Consider the following 13,483-nt stretch of genomic DNA (forward strand, 5'->3'; position numbering starts at 1 on the left):
GAACACTTTCTCATGTGCTTATTGATACTTTTAATTTCTTTACCTGAAAATTGTCTATTCATGTCTCTTGCCCATTTATCAATTGGAGAATGGCTTGATTTTTTATACAATTGCTTTAACTCCTTGTATATTTGAGTAATTAGACCCCTGTCAGAGTTTTTCGTTATAAAGATTTTTTCCCAATTTGTTATTTCCCTTCTGATTTTGACTACATTGTTTTTGTTTGTACAAAAGCTTTTTAGTTTAATATAATCAAAACCATTTAATTTACATTTTGTAATTTCCTCTAACTCTTGCTTGGTTTTAAAGTCTTTCCTTTCCCAGAGATCTGACAAGTATACTATTTTGTGTTCACTTAACTTATTTATAGTTTCCCTCTTTATATTCAAGTCGTTCACCCATTCTGAATTTATCTTGGCGTAGGGTGTGAGATGTTGATCTAGACCTAATCTCTCCCATATTGTTTTCCAAATTTCCCAGCAGTTTTTGTCAAATAGTGGATTCGTGTCCCAAAAGTTGGGCTCTTTGGGTTTATCATACACTGTCTTGCTGATGTCATTTACCCCAAGTCTATTCCACTGATCCTCCTCTCTGTCTCTTAGCCAGTACCATATTGTTTTGATGACTGCTGCTTTATAGTATAGTTTAACTGTTTTCCAATTTTCCCAGCAGTTTTTGCCAAATAGTGGGGTTTTGTCCTAAAAGGTGGGATCTTTGTTTTTGTTTTTTTTTAATAACTCTTACCTTCTGTCTTGTATTCAATACAGTGTATTGGCTCCAAGGTAGAAGAGTGGTAAGGGTTAGGCAATGGGGGGGGGTAAAGTGACTTGCCAAGGGTCACATAGCTAGAAAGTGCTGAGGCCAGATTTGGACCTAGGACCTCCCATCTTTATTCCTGGATCTCAATCCACCGAGCTACCCAGCTGGCCCCAAAGCTGGGATCTTTGGGTTTATCTTACACTGTTTTGCTGAGGTCAATTACCCAAAGTCTATTCCACTGACCCTCCCTTCTGTCTCTTAGCCAGTGTCATATTGTTTTTATGACCAGTGCTTCATTGTGCAGTTTAAGATTTGGTACTGCTAGTCCCCCATCCTTCACATTTTTTTCACTATTTCCCTTTATATTCTTGATCTTTTGTTCTTCCAAATGCATTTTGTTATAATTTTTTCTAATTCAGTAAAAAAATTTCTTGGTAGTTTGATAGGTATGATAATAAATAAGTTATTTTTGGTAAGATTGTCATTTTTATTATGTTAGTTCATTTTTTCCATGTGCAATGAATGTTTTCCAATTATTTACATCTAGTTTTAACTGTGTGGAAAGTGTTTTGCAGTTGTATTCATATAATTCCTGTATTTGCCTTGGCAAATAGATTCCTAAATATTTTACATTGTCTAGGTTGATTTTAAATGGAATTTCTCTTTCTAACTCTTGCTGCTGAGATATGTTGGAAATAATATAGAAATACTGATGACTTATATGGGTTTATTTTGTATCCTGCAACTTTGACAAAGTTGTTATTTCCACTAGCTTTTTAGTTTATTCTATAGGATCCTTTAAGTAGACCATCATATCATCTGCAGAGTGATAGTTTAGTATCCTCATTGCCTATTTTAATACCTTCACATACTTTTTCTTTTCTAATTGCTACTACTAGTGTTTCTAATACCATGTTAAATAATATAGGTGATAATAGGCATCCTTGTTTTACTCCTGATCTTGTTGGGAAGGCTTCTAATTTATTCCCATTGCAGATGAAGCTTGCTGATGGTTTTAAATATATACTGTTTATTATTTTTAGGAAAGGTCCTTCTATTGCTCTATTTTCTAGTGCTTTCAATAGGAATGGGTGTTATATTTTGTCAAAGGCTTTTTCTGTGTCTATTGAGATAATCATGTAATTTCTGTTGGTTTGATTTTGATATGGTCAATTATGTGGATGGTTTTCCTAATATTAAACCATCTTTGCATTCCTGGTATCAGTCCCACCTGATCATAATGAATCCTTTGATCACTTGATGGTGTCTTTTTGCTAGTATTCTATTTAAGATTTTTGCAGCTATGTTCATTAAGGAGATTGATCTGTAGTTTTCTTTCTCTGTTTTGGTCTGCTTGGCTTTGTAATAAATACCATATTTGTGTCAAAAAAGGAATTTGGTAGAACTCCTTCTTTGCTTATTTTGTCAAATAGTTTGTATAGTATTGAGATTAGTTTGTTAGAATTCACTTCTAAACCCATCTGGCCATGGGGATTTTTTCTTAGGGAGTTCTTTGATGACTTGTTTGATTTCTATTTCTGATTAAGAATTCTATTTTTCTCTTCTGTTAATCTAAGCAGTTTATATTTTGTAAATATTCATCTATATCACCTACATTGCCATATTTGTTGCTATATAATTGGGCAAAATAATTCTTAATAATTACCTTAATTTCCTCTTCATTAGAGGTGATGTCACCCTTTTCATCTTTGATATTGTTAATTTTATTTTCTTCTTTCCTTTTTTAAATTAGATAAAGCCATACTTTATCTTTTTTATTTGTTTTTTCAAAGTACCAGATCCTAGTCTTATTTATTAATTCAATAGTTCTTTCACTTTCAATTTTATTAATTTCTCCTTTAATTTTTAGGATTTCTAATTCAGTTTTTATCTGGGGATTTTTAATTTGTTCTCTTTCTAGCTTTATAATTTGCATGCCCAATTCATTGACCTCTTCTCTCTTTGATTTGTTAATATATACTCTCAGGGATATAAAATTTCCCCTGAGTACTGCTTTGGCTGCATCCCATAGATTTTGATATGATGTCTTATCATTGTCATTCTCGTCAATGAAATTATTGTTTCTATGATTTGTTCTTTAACCAACCAGTTCTGGAGAATCATGTTATTTAATTTCCAAATATTTTTATTTGTCTCTCCATGTAACCTTACTAATTATTATTTTTATTGCATTATGATTTGAAAAGGTTGTATTTATTACTTCTGGTTTTTTCCCATTTTTTCCATGTTTCTATGCCCTAGTCCAGTGATGGGCAAACTATTCCCCACAGGCCAGATCCCAGTTGTAGTTTGCCCATCACTGCCTTAAGCAATTCCCTAATCACTATACCCCCCACATCCAGATGTAGTGATTAGGGAATTGCTTAAGGCAGTGATGGGCAAACTATGGTCTGGATCTGGCTCACAGGGAATAGTTTGCCCATCACTGCCCTAGTCAATCTTTGTGAATGTACCATGTACTATGAAAAGAAAATGTATTCTTCTTGTCTTTATTTATTTTTCTCCATATATCTATTAACTCTAATTTTTCTAAGGTTTCATTCACATCTCTTACCTATTTCTTATTTATTATTTGGTTTGATTTATCTAGATCTGATAGAGGAAGGTTCAGGTCTTCCACTAGTATAGTTTTACTATCTATTTCCTCCTTATGCTCCAATAGTTTCTCTTTAAAAAATTTGGATGCTATACCATTTGGTACATACATACTGAGTACTGATATTTTCTCATTGTCTATACTGTCTTTTATCAGGATGTTATTACCTTCCCTATCTCTTTTAATCAGATCTATTTTTACTTTAGCTTTGTCAGATATCATGATTGTGACTCCTGCCTTCTTTTTCTCAGTTGATGTCCAATAAATTTTGCTCCATCCTCTTAGGTTTATCCTGTGTGTTTCTACCTGCCTCATATGTGTTTCTTGTAGACAACATATGGTAGGATTTTGGTTTCTAATCCACTCTGCTATTTGCTTCCATTTTATGAGTGAGTTCATCCCATTCACATTCAGAGTTATGATTACCATCTATGCATTCCCCATCATTTTGATTTCCTGTCCTAGTCCTGCCCTTTCTTCTTTCACTATTTCCTTCTATACCAGTGTTTTAATCAGTCCCTGTAATCCCCACCCTTATTTTACTTCCCTTCCCACTCTTCCCTTCTTACTCTCCTCTTATTTTTCTTTTGGGTCTATTAAATTCCCTCCCCCTCTCTTCCCCTCCCTTTAGATACTCCCCACCCCAATTCCCCCCTTGGTTTTTCCCTCTCAACTTCCCTGTAGGGTAAGATAGAATTTGATACCCCAATGGATCTAGATGCTCTTCCCTCTCAAAATTGATTCCACTGGGAGTAAGATTTAAGTATTACCTATTAGCACTCTCTTCCTCTTCTTATAATAGTATTCTTGCCCTCTCTCTCCCATGCATCTCTTTATGTGGTACAATTTATTCTATTTTTCTTCTTCCTTCAAGTTTCTTTTGGTGCCATCTTCTATCCCCCACCCCTTTTTTAACATATCATCTTAAACCTCTCAGTACCCCAACCTTTACCTATGAATAATTCTTCCAACTATGATAGTGAATAAAGTTTTTTTAACCCTTAACTTCTGTGTACTGGCTCCTAGGTGGAAGAGTGGTAAGGGTGGGCAATGAGGGTCAAGTGACTTGCCCAGGGTCACACAGCAGGGAAGTGTCTGACGTTGGATTTAAACCTTGGATCTCCCATCTCTAGGCCTGACTCTCAATCCACTGAGCTACCCAGCTGCCCCAGTGAATACAGTTTTTGAGAGTTACAAATATCATTTTTACAAATAGGAATATAAACAATTTGACTTTACTGAAGCCTTAAAAATTGTTTTTTCCCCTCTCTTGTTTATCTTTTCACGTTTCTCTTGAATTTTGTATTTGGGCATCAAATTTTCCATTCTTGTCTTTTCTTTACAAATTCTTGGAAATCTACTTTGTCAAATGCTCTTACTTTCCCCCGGAAGTATATTGTCAGTTTTGATGTGTAGGTGATCCTTGGTTGTAGACCCATTTCTCTTGCCTTTCTTAATATCATATTCCAAGCCTTATGGTCCTTTAGTGGGGAGGCTGGCCAGATCCTGTGGAATCTTGATTGGTGCTCCTTGATATCTGAATTGTCTCTTTCTTGCTTCTTGCAATATTTTCTTCTTAGCTTGGAGTCTTTTGAATTTGGCAGTTACATTCCTGAGGGTTGTGTTTTGAGGATTTAATGTAGAGGGTGATCTATGGACTCTTTCAATGTCTATTTTGCCCTCTTTTTCAAGAATATCAGGGCAGTTTTCTTGGATAGTTTCTTGTAATATGATGTCAAGGTTTCTGGTTTTTTTTTCCTGTGATTTCAGGTAGAGCCATGATTCTCAAATTGTCTCTCCTGGACTTGTTTTCCAGATCTGCCATCTTCTCAATGAGATATTTCATGTTTCCTTCTATTTTGTCATTCTTTTGACTTTGCTTTATTAATTCTTGCTGTCTTATGAGATAATTAGCTTCTATTTGCCTAATTCTAGTCTTTAAAGACTGGTTTTCATGTCTATCCTGTCTATTCATGGCTCCCAGCAAGTCAATTCTAGTCTCCAAATTGCTTATCATTTCTTGCGATTTCTGGGCTTCTTTTTTCAAGTGGGAGATTCTGTCTTTTAAACTGTTATTTTCTTTTTGAACTATTTCCCACTTTTCTTCCCAAGTTTCTTCTATCTTCCTTACTTGGTTCTTGAACTCAAATTTGAATTCCTTGAGAGCTTGTGACCAATTTCTATTTTTTTGAAAGTTTGGATGTGCTTGTTTGCTTGTCATTCTCTGCTATCTCCTCTGTTGTCTGCTTTTTTTTCTCCATAGAAGTTATCCAAGGTCAGAGGATTTTTCTTATTTTTTGGTAGTTGTAGATTGCAGTTCTTGGATGTTGGTGGACATTGCTGTGCCAGTTTTTTCTTCTCTTTCCCATCCCGAAGTCTGAGCGAGGAGGGTAAGCAACTCTTTCTGTATTGAGCTACAGAGCGGTTCTTGCCCTAAGGCTATTTTTCTAGTCTCCACTGTGTCTGCTGTGGGCAGCCTCTCTCTGCCCTATCTCTATGCCCAAGCTCTACATTCCTCAGCCACCTGGGGTCCCAAGTCTTGCTGCCCTGTGGTGTCCTTGGTTAGCCCCACAATTTTGCCTTGATGTTGCCCCCACATTCATTCTGACTCTGGTACCATAGATGGAGTGGGGGAGGAGTGATCAACTCATGCTTTGGTAGGAGTAATTTTACTCCCTTATAGGGTGGAAATGCCCAAATCCTGACTACCTTTTTGGGATTGAGAGCAATTAATATTTTTCTTGGAATTTTTGCATGAAGCAGTACTGATTTTTTTGGTCTACTTCTGAGTTTGAGTCTACCCTGCCACCAAAGTAACTTTCTATGCTGAGTTTGTTTTGTTGTTGTTGTTGTTTGCTCATTTTCCTGCCTTCTTTTTCCTTTTAATTTTAGTATGCTTTGGGTTAGATTCACACTTGTAAGGGTGAAAAAGGGGTTTTATGGGTTCAATATATTAAAAGATGGTCACCAGAGGATTGAACTATTATCAATCCTCAATTAAGAATAATCTCAAGTCAAAATTGACTTTTATGGTGATTTATTTACAATTAGGAAGGTTGAAGGTAGGGAAATTGAGAGAGAAACTCTGGCCCAGACCAGAGGCCCAGGTAAGAATTTAGAGGCCCCAGCACAGGGGTACAGAGGTTAATTAAACAAGGCTTCTAGCCACAAGGCCTTTTACAATTAGAGAGGCAAAAGAGGCCTCCCTGAGGGTAGAGCCTCCAGAAACGCCAAGGGAAGAGAGAGAGAGAGTCAGCCTAACTTACCAACGTGATAATTCAAAGGGAAGCAGTCAGAGGTCCCACCAGAGTCTCAGCATTCCAACACTCCTCCATGAACCAGAAGAGGTCCTCACCAGATGCTCTCTTCCACTGAAGACTTCTGCTGGCTGAGGACCTTCTCCTTTTAAAGGGGTCACTTATGCATTACTTCCTGTTCCTCCCTCCTAATTTGCATGTCCAATCATCACAATAGACAATTTTCATAGGCTGCCTAGGGGGCGGGTCAGTTGATTCTGATTTGTCCCTCACTCTAGCATATGTGGATTATGGACCTCCCAGAATTAGAGCTGTTCTCACCTTTGGAGATTAAATCTAAAGATGGGCAGTGTAGACTTAATTTAAGTATTACACACTCCATCAGTTTTTTCTTTGGAGGTAACTTTCATTTTTCACTATGAATCTTTGGGATTGTCTGGATCATTACAGTGATGAAAATAACTAAGTCATTCACTGTTATATGTCATGTAATAGTGCTGATGCTATGTACAGTGGTCTTCTGGTTCTGCTCCCCTCACTCTGTATGAATCCATATAAGTCTCTCCAGGATCTTCTAATATCATCTTGCATGTCATTTCCTAAAAGACAATAGCATTCCACCACAATCATATACTACAATTAATTCAACTATTCCTGAATGTACAGGCATCCTCTCCCTTTCTAATTTTTTTGTCATCATAAAAAGAACTATTATAAATATTGTCATACATATAGGTCCTTTTCCTTTTTGTTTTTTAAATATCTTTAGGATATAGGTCTAGCAGTAGCATTGCTGGGTCAGTGGATATATAGTTCTCTAGCCCTTTGGGTATATCTCCCAATTGATCTACAGAATGGTTGAATCAGTTCACAATTTCTTTAATAGTGTAGTAGTGTCTTATTTTCCCCACATTCCCTTCATCATTGTCATTTCTTTTTCTGTCATAATAGCCAACCTGATAGAGCTGAGGTGGTACCTCGGAGTTGTTTTCATTTTAATTTCTCTAATCAATAGTAATTTAGAACATTTTTTCATATGGCTACAGACAACTTTTGCTATTTCTTCTGAAAACTCCCTTTTCATATCTTTTGACCATTTATCAATTGGAAAAAGATATATTCTTTATTCATTTGACTCATTTCTCTACATATTTTTGAGAAATTAGGCCTTTATTTCAGAAAGTTGCTCTAAATCTCTTTTTTCACCTTGTCCCTCCTCAGAAATATTTTTTTCTATATATCATCTTTCCCAATTTTCCATCCATTTTATCAGTCATTCCCTCTTCTCTTTCCCACCTCCTACTTTCCTATAGGGAAAGACAGAATTCTATACCCAACTGAGTGTGTATATCCCCTTTTTGAAACAATTCTGATGAAGTAAGTTTCATGTTCCATTCTACATTTCCCCATCTTCCCCTCCATTGTAAAAGTTCTTTTTTGTCTCTTTTATGTGGAATAATTTACCCCATTATAGTTTTCTTTAATCCTTCTCCCAGTGAATTCCTTTTTCTCACTCTTAGTTTTATCTTTTAGATAGCATCCTATCATATTCAACTTACATCCATACCTTCTGTCTACATATACTTCTTCCAATTGCCCTAAAATTATTAAATTTTTAGCAGTCACAACTATCATTTTCCCATGTAGGATTATAAAGATCTTAGCAGCTGTACTGAGTCTTTATGATCTCTCTTTCCTGTTTACCTTTTTATGCTTCTCTTGAGTCTTATATTTGAGAGTCATATTTTCTATTCAGCTCTGGGATTTTCATCAGGTAAGTTTGAAAGTCCTCTATTTCATTGCATAACCATTTATTCTCCCAAATGATTATACTCAGTTGATGATTCTTTGTTGAAATCCTAGCTTCTTTGCCCTCTGGAATATTATATTCCAGGCCATCAAATCTTTTAATGTAGAAGCTGATAGATCTTGTGTTATCCTGATTATGACTCCATGATATCTTAATTATTCCTTTTTGATTGCTTACAATTCTTCCTCCTTGACCTGGCAGCACTGGACTTTGGCTATAATGTTCCTAGAGGGAGTAATTGGAAGATCCTTTCAATTTTTTTAACCCTCTGGTTCTAGAATATCTAAGAAATTTATAATCTCTTGAAATATGATGTCTAGGCAGTTTTTTCTATTACAGCTTTCAGATATTCCAAAAATTCTTAAATTATTTCTCCTTTATCTATCTTCTACATCAGTTGCTTTTTCACATTTTCTTCTAATTTTTCATTGTTTTGATTTTACTTTATTTTTTTTATGTCCTATGGAGTCATTAACTTTCACTTGCCCAATTCTAATTTTTAAGGCATCCCTCCCCCCCCCCCCCCGGAGAGCATTTATACCTTCTTTTCCATTTGGCCAATTCTACTTTTTAAGGAATTTTTTTCTTCAGTAAAGTTAATAGCTCACATTCATATAATGCTTTAAATTTTGCTAAAATTTTACAAATATTTTCTTATTTTATCATCACAACAACACCGGAAGGGAGATGTTATTATTAATTACATTTTATAGATAAGGAAACTCAGGTAGATAGATATTAAGTGACTTTGTCAGAGTCTCATAGTTAATAAAGGTTTTGAAGTTGAATTTGATTTCAGGTTTTCCTGCCTTTGGGCTCATTCAGCACTCTCTGTGTGATGCATAAAGTAGTCTTACTTATTTATTACAATCTTTAAGGCCAGACTTTGATCATGAATGAATGTTTCTTTATAACTCACCCACTTTGGTTTCCTTGAGTCAATAGTCAGTCCTATTTAGCTATTTTCAGTATTATGATGATCCAAGACAATTTCCAAGGACTTATGATGAAAACACTGCTATTTACCTCCAGAGGAAAAAATTAATGGGCTTTTAAATCAGATCAAAGCATACTTTTTTGGCTTTCCTTATTTTTCTTTTTTGGTTTTTGTTTTCTTTTACAACATAACTAAGGCTAATATGGGAATGTGTTTTACATAATATATTAAATTACTTCTCTTTTGAAAGAAGGGGGAAAATTTGGAACTTTTTAAAGTAGAGGGAAAATTTTTAACTCAAAATTGAAAACAGATGTAAAAATATTTTTACAATAAATTGGAAAAAATAAAATATAAAAATAATTTTAAATAATTCCTAGTGTGTATGTAACTTTAGCATTCTGAAGTTATAGACTAACTAGTCATCAAAATCTAGTTATTTCTTATTTATTTATTTTTGTTTTTTTTTAAACCCTTACCTTCCATCTTGGAGTCAATACTATGTATTGGCTCCAAGGCAGAAGAGTGGTAAGGGCTAAGCAATGGGGGTTAAGTGACTTGCCCAGGGTCATACAACTAGGAAGTGTCTGAGGCCAAATTTGAACCTAGGACCTCCCGTATGTAGGCTTGGCTCTCAATCCACTGAGCCACCCAGTTGACCCCCAAATCTAGTCATCTCTAACATCTCCTATATCAATTTTCTAGAAGTCAAATCTATCCTTTAAATACCTGATGACAGTGTGATCAATGATCTTAATGTTGTACTACAGAGTATCTTGACTGGGAAAAGAAATGGAAATGGGGAAATTTCAAAAGGGAACACCATCCTTGGGAATAAAGATTTCAAATCTGTAATTACATGAAACTCAGTGACTAAAGAATATGAAAAACGAGCCAAGGACTGGGAGTTTGACACGAAGGAAAGCTTACTTAGCACTGGGAATCAGACAAATCTCTGAGTTTGTTATTCTTTACTGCACTGGTTTACATTCCATCATTCTGATTCTATGGCCAAATAATTATATGGATGAAGAAGAGCAATTTGTCTTTCAAAAGGCTCCCAAAGTACATGGTTATTTTATTCACTCAAAAGATGGCTATGGGCCATACAAAAGGAGACAGATATACTGCAGGTAGTAGAAGTTGCTCAAGAAGGACAGTTGCTCAAGAGAGAGATTAAGGTTAGATACATAGATTGGTGAATCTTCTGCAGAGAGATAAACTTAGGAGATCTAGACAGATCACCAAGAGAAAGAGAGGGTAAGAAGAGAAAAGGCACAGGACAGAATATATTTTGCTATTAACTGTTGGTGACAATGGACCTGCTTTTTGTGTACACATTAAAAATCTAATGCTGGAAATTTTCTGGCAAGAGAAGAATGATTCATGGCCAGGAAGTGGAAGAGATGCATTTGAGCAGTAAAAGATGTTTGTGGGTCCTGGTTCAGTTCAAACTGGAGAGAGATGTCAGTGTTCTCTACCTATGGTGATCCTTAACCTTGGCCACAAACTTTTGTTGTTGTCTTTTTCTATCATTGTGAAGAGAAAAGCATTATTTTCCCCATAAGCCTCAACTTACCACAGAAGTCAAGTTCCTTCTGATAAGAGCTATTGAATATGAGATGAGAAGGCAAAACTGAGTATGGGCTGGTAAGGTGACATGTGGACAGGAAGTCAAACTGAGAACAAACAGGAACAAATTGAGAACCGAGAGATGAAAACAGGATGGCGGGGGAGTCAAAAGGGAGACAGAGGTGAAGGGTAACATCTACATTGAACAACCCTGACAATTCCAGTGCAAAGAAGCTACAGTTGTCATATTGTCATTTGCCTTAAATGATGAAGATGTATTCATTAAAATGTATGATATATTGGAAAAATGAAAAGAAAATGTGCTCGGGATAAAAATATAAGCAACACAGTCCCTGTCCTTAAGGAGCTTATATCACAAGGGGAAGAAAATACATCTAGGGGAATATGGCCAAAGAGGAGTGTTTTGGAAGGGGAAATCAAAAGGAATGGTGATTAATTTTACAGGATGATTTATTGATTGATATATCCTTTCCAGCAATGGTATTGTTGAAGTGATTATTCAGAGTTAGAAAGTGTGTATAATGGCAAGAGTTGGTTGGTGGTGTAGAGAAGGGTAAAGTGAGATAGGTAAAGTCAATTCAATAAGCATTTATTAAGTTTTAATTTATGTTAGGTGGAGGTAATTGTTGCCTCAATTGATAGAGCACTGGCTATAGAGTCAAGAAAACCTGAGTTCAAATCCAGTCTTAGACATTTCTTAGCTATGTAATTGTGGGCAAATCACTTAACCTCTGATTACCTGACAAAAAGAGCTATATGGATCCACTGGAGAAAGACATGGCAAACAACTCCCATATCTTTGAGAAGAAAACTCCATGGACAACTTCCTGACCCCATAAAAGATTATGAAATCAAAATAGAGTAAGAAGAAAAGAGAGCCTAGGACAGAGCTCGGAATGTGTAGACGTCTAGTTCCAAAAGAAACTAATGAGGAATAGTTAGATAGGGTTATACTCATCAGTTTCTCAGGGAGGTAGTCAGGAAGTGGGATAGCATATCAGAGATGGTATAAGATATGGTGAATGCTTAAAAATCAGAGTGTAGGATCATAGAAGTTGTGGTACAAAATATGGATCAAGGAGGGAGTAGTTTGGACTGAGATGCATTATACAGAGATGTCTGTGAAGACTTAGGCCTTTTATTCCCTCTCCCTTCCTTTTTATTGACAATTGGAGAATAGCATATCCTTGGCCCTCTTTTTCAGTATTGTCTGTTCATTCTCTGATACCTTCCTCTTCCAATTCATTCATCCCAGAGACAGAGTTGAAATACTCATTGATAGGGGTTGGCTGCTTCGTGTGTGTGTGTGTGTGTGTGTGTGTGTGTGTGTGTGTGTGTGTGTGTGTGTGTATGAGAGAGAGAGAGAGAGAGAGAGAGAGAGAGAGAGAGAGAGAGAGAGAGAGAGAGAGAGAAAGAGAGAGAGAGAGAGACTGAGGGAGAATTGTTGTAATGCAACAATTCTAACTTTATTGAGAGTTAAGTCCACCAATATATAGAAATTTCGTGCTCAAGCAATTAAGGAAGAAACAGAATAGTGACATGATACAATTAGGAATCCATCAAAGCAATTAGGAAAGGGAGGAAAACACAGTTGTTTGGTCACAGATAGGTCAAACTGTTTTGGTTTACATATATCACTGTGAATGTGAAACTTCCTACCCCCTTTTATGATTATAATAGTATTAGCCTTTATGATTATTTTTATAACACATTCATTAGTTTTGAGTTAATAGTCAAATAATATAGTTTGAATTATAATCATTAGCTAAGAAAAATATAGCTTAGGGTAGTATTAAATCTTACTGATAGGCACTTTGACCTTAAGCTTATAACCCCAAAATTTCTACCAAGCTCACCACACCTGCTGTGTGTATGACATAAGACATTCAGTCAGGAGTATAGGATGCCCATATACTAGGTGCAATGACCGACTCCTGACATTGATAGGAATTGTCAGCAAAAATAATTAGACTCTGACCCCTTAGTGCAAAAGCCTTGGAAAGGGCAGACATTAGTTAACACCTATAGTGATGATTTCTGTACTTTCCAGCTTATTCAGCACTTGTGTCCTTAATTAAGACCTGCCCATGTGGAAGATTTATGTTCACCCTATTTAAATTTTAACAGTATTTTCTATCTTTAATCTGATGCTGTGTCATCAGATTTCTGCGCATAAAAAGGCCATCTCCTAAGGCTTGATGTCTTTGATCTTGGTCTTGACCAGAGTCCAGCTTTATTGTGAGACTAGCTCTCTTTCAATAAACCTATTATTAGCTTGGAGGCTTTATTGGTGTGATATTTTTTCACCAAATCACAAAATACAAAAGTTACTTTGTTCTTAACAGGCTGGATATATGAGTATTTCTTGCCCAGAAAGATAAAGTTCAAGGTTTTATTGTTTTATGGTTTTATAGAGGAACAGTTCCATGAAACTTTAGTCCTATTGAGGAATTCCTAAGCTTCTTATCTAAAGCTAATTTATTGCAGTCAAATGGTGCTGGTCGAGATCT

This window comes from Gracilinanus agilis, chromosome 5 (genome assembly GCF_016433145.1).
Source record: "Gracilinanus agilis isolate LMUSP501 chromosome 5, AgileGrace, whole genome shotgun sequence".
Classification (NCBI taxonomy): domain Eukaryota; kingdom Metazoa; phylum Chordata; class Mammalia; order Didelphimorphia; family Didelphidae; genus Gracilinanus; species Gracilinanus agilis.